This window comes from Bos grunniens, chromosome 5 (assembly GCF_055505025.1).
Source record: "Bos grunniens cultivar Pamir isolate PY7600 chromosome 5, Bosgru_T2T1.0, whole genome shotgun sequence".
NCBI lineage: Eukaryota > Metazoa > Chordata > Mammalia > Artiodactyla > Bovidae > Bos > Bos grunniens.
The window spans coordinates 95,970,403-95,974,995 of NC_141169.1; positions in this window are offsets into that span (position 1 = coordinate 95,970,403).

Consider the following 4,593-nt stretch of genomic DNA (forward strand, 5'->3'; position numbering starts at 1 on the left):
ACAAATGCCTTCTCTTCCTGTTCCAGCCCTCCCCATGTCAACTACCTACTATCCTTTGAGACTAAGAGCTGTAGTCACTTCCTCCAAGAAGCCTTCTCTGATATGGTAACTTAGTGCTCTCATAATATCCCAGGTATATTACTTTTCCTAAACTAACAAAAGTTTTCCATTTGTTTGTTTTCCCCCGTTACATCTTTGGCAACTAAGACTAGCTGCACAGATGTAGGACTGTGTCTTGTTTATCTCTGTACCTGTGCACAAGTCCTGCCCTGGCATAGACTGGGAATGATCAAGGGTTTGTTGACTTAAGAAATGAGTTTTTATGCCAAGGCTATGAAACCCTGAATAGTGTAGTTTAAAATGTCATATATATAAAAGACAGGAAGAAAAAGGAAGGTTGGTCTCCGTGACCACTCTCATGCTCATCCTTTCCCGAAGCAATATTCTTACCCCAGAAAAGAGATAGAATTGGTGGTAGCATGTAGGTAACTCTCATTTATTTTATTTAATTTCTAAGGTTATTTATTTATTTATTTGGCTGTGTCAGGTCTCAGCTGAGGTATGCAAACTCATTGTTACAGCATGCAAGATCTAGATCCCGGATCAGGGATCAAATGAGGCCCTGCATTGAGAGAGCGAAATCTTAGCCACTGGACCACCAGGGAGGTCCCAATTCTGTCTAATTTAGATATACTTCTACTGGTGGTGGTTTAGTCACTAAGTCGTATCTGACTCTTGGGACCCCATAGACTGTAGCCCACCAGGCTCCTCTGTCCATGGAATTTCAAAGGCAAAAATACTGGAGTGGGTAGTCATATCCTCCTCCAGGGGATCTTCCAGACCCAAGGATGGAACCCGCATCTCTTATGTCTCCTGGATAGGCAGGTGGGTTCTAAAAAATGAACTACAGCAGAAGAAAGTGAGAAATGGTAATTTCAGGTAGACCCCAGCCCTGACAGTGATGCTGAAAGTCATTTTAGAAGAATATGAAATTGTCCTCCAACTTACTGAAAGTCCACCATCGTATCATCAAGAAGAGACTCTAGGGGCTTACCTGGTGGTCCAGTGGTTGGGATTCCTCACTTTCATTACAGGGGGCACAGGTTATATCCCTGGCCTGGGAACTGGGATCCTGCATGGTGTGCAGTGTGGCCAAAATAAATAAATAAATAAAACTTTTTTTAAAAAGAAAGAAAAGAGGCTCTTCATTAGCAACTCAATCCATTTGAGGTCATGGACTTCCTTGAAAATTTGATGAAAGTTAGGAATGCTCTCCCCTCCCCCCCAACTCCAGTAAATGCACAGAAACACCGCATATATATATTGATATCACAGACACTTTTAGGGGTTTCCATATCTTCTAATGTCTGTGCCTAAAGCAGCACATTAGGAATAATTTTGACGACACATTGAGCTTAGTAGGAAAAAACACCCTGTTTGACTAATGATGTCTTCCCAAATAGCATAAGAAATGGGTAGTGGAACCCACTGAATCTACCATTCCAGATTCTTCAAGTCCTTCTTGTTCCAAATAATGTATTTACCTATGTTGTGTTTTTTTTTTTTAATTGAGGTATAGTTGATTTACAGTGTTGTGTTAGTTTTAGTTGTATGGATTCTTCTTCAGATTCTTTTCCATTACAGGTATTACAAGATAATGCTTCCCTGGTGGCTCAGATGGTGAAGAATCCACTTGCAATGCAGAAGACCTGGATTCAGTCCCTGGGTTGAGAATCCCTGGAGGAGGGCATGGCAACCCGCTCCAGTATTCTTGCCTGGAGAATCCCCATGGACAGAGGAGCCTGGCAGGCTACAGTCCACTGTGTTGCACAGAGTTAGACACGACTGAGCGACGCACAGAGTCAGACACGACTGAGCGACGCACACAGTGAGCACAGCACAAGATACTGAAAAAGTTCCCCGTACCACCCAGTAGGATCTTGTTGTATAGTAGTGTTATCTGTTAATCCCAAACTCCTTGGGATTTCCCCTTTGGTAACTATAAGTTTGTTTCCCATGTCTGGGAGTCTGTTTCTGTTTTGTAAATAAGTTCATTTGTATCATTATTTTTTGGATTCCACATGTAAGTGGTGTCATATAATGCTTCTCTTTGACTTACTTCACTTTAGTATGATGATCTTTAGGTCCATCCACATTGCTGCAAATGGCATTATTTCATTCTTTTCTTATATCTGCTGCTGCTGCTAAGTCGCTTCAGTCGTGTCCGACTCTGTGCGACCCCATAGACGGCAGCCCACCAGGCTCCCCCGTCCCTGGGATTCTCCAGGCAAGAACACTGGAGTGGGTTGCCATTTCCTTATATCTGAGTAATGTTCTATCGCGTGTGTATATAGATATATAAATATCTATATATATGGCAACCCACTCCGGTACTCTTGCCTGGAGGGTCTCATGGACGGAGGAGCCTGGTGGGCTGTGGTCCATGGGGTCTCTGGGAGTCGGACGCGACTGGGTGACCTCACTTTCATGCATTGGAGAAGGAAACGGCAACCCACTCCAGTGTTCTTGCCTGGAGAATCCCAGGGACGGGGGAGCCTGGTGGGCTGCCATCTATGGGGTCGCACAGAGTCGGACACGACTGAAGCAACTTAGCAGCACAGATATATAAATATAACATCTACGTATATGTGTGTGTGTGTGTGTGTGTGTGTGTGTATACATCACACCTTCTTTATCCATTCATCTATCAATGAACATTTAGGTTGCCTCCATGTCTTGGCTATTGTAAACAGTGCTGCTGTGAATATTGGGATGTGTGTATCTTTTCAGATTAGGGCTTTTGTCTTTTCTGGAAGTATGCTCAGCAGCGGGATAGCTGGATCATATGGTAACTCTTCCTGTTTTAAAACTTGACCTATTTGGAAATTATCTTCTCCCAGATCATAAATTCCACAAGCGAGCAGAGATTTTGAGATTGTGACTGCTGCCTGCAGCTGTATCTTGATACTTTGCATTTGCCGACCCTGTATCTAGATGCAGTGTCTAGAACAGGACCTGGAGGAACTATGTGCTCAAAAAATATTCTTGAAAGAAGAAATATGTCCTCTCTTGAGAGTTCTGTGCTACAAAATTTACTGTCTACTGAGTAAATTAATATTTGCTTCTATTTATAATATGGTCATCCTCTTTGTTTCAAAAGCTCTTTGGTATCTACATCATCCTGAAATGTATAGACTAAATCTGTTTTTTGTTTTCAGTACTTTTACTGTTTTTCTTTTCATATTTTTCTAGATTAATCTCTTTTCTTCCATCAAATGATCACCACTTCCTTGATTACTTTAGTTCCATTGACTAAAGATAAGATTTAGCTGGTGCCATCAATATACAAAATGAAGTAAACAAAATGCATTACACTTCAATGACAACAAAATTAATGTCAGTTTCTCCAAATATATTTGCATAATTAATCAGCTCTAAACATATTGGAACAATGTAAATACTGAATGCATGTGTATTAAGTCACTTCACTCATGTCTGATTATTTGTGATGCTATGGACCATAGCCCATCAGACTCTTCTATCCAAGGGATTCTCCAGGCATGTATACTGGAGTGGGTTGCCATGCCCTCCTCCAGGGGGTCTTCTCCACCCAAGGATCGAACCCACATCTCTTACATCTCCTGTATTGGTAGGTGGGTTTTTTACCACTAGCACCACCTGGGAAGCCCCGAAATACTGAATATTTAAATATTAATAATAACCATTTATTATTGGCAGCAGTTGTGGAGATTTCTAATGAAAATGTGGTTTGGGTGCTTTAAAAACTTCCCTCAAATGATTTAAATATGGCCTCTGTAACTTGTTCCCATTCAAATTACTTCACAAGCCATTTCCTCAAATAAGGTACAAAGTCAGTTTTAGCACTTGTTAAATTATAACAAGTTCTGACTTAGAAGACTATGAATTAATGAAGTTTTATCTTGCTATCTGCAATCCTTAGGTTAAATCAAAACAAGGCTTTGACTTTTTAAAAGAAAAATTAGTGAAAACTACAATACATAGCATGTGATGATTTGTGCTGGCATACAAGCCACATCTTGAAATTCTGACCAACAAAACTCTAAAAACCAATTTGAGGACCAATGTTAAGATTTAGGGCTAAATACGTGTAGTTAAAATTCATAATTTCTTAGCACCCCTTAGCAGTATTCACTGCCAGCAAACTTTCAACATATCTGGCTGATAAGGGAGCTGGCAGAGACCCCAAAGGAACAGAAGTTAGTCATACAAAGTAAGGCCTATGCGAATTTTCTGCTACTGGTTTTAGACAACTTGCCTCAGAAGTGTATGCACTGAAATAGCTTGATTTTTAGGTGCAGCCATACAATTATTCACAGCACTCACAATGATAGGCTGCAGACCCTTGTCTGAACCCTCAGGCAGCTGTGTGTTCACCTGGGTGGTCATGCTGTAGCCTGCACCATGAATCATCAAGAGTGCTGCTCAGAGTTGGCTGATCAAGAGATACGCAGCTTGAAGGAACAGGATTTGAGACAGCCCAGGGTTTCCTCTTTGAGTAGGTTTAAAACATTTTTTTTTTTTTCTCACAACTTCCTTCCTGTTCTAACTGCC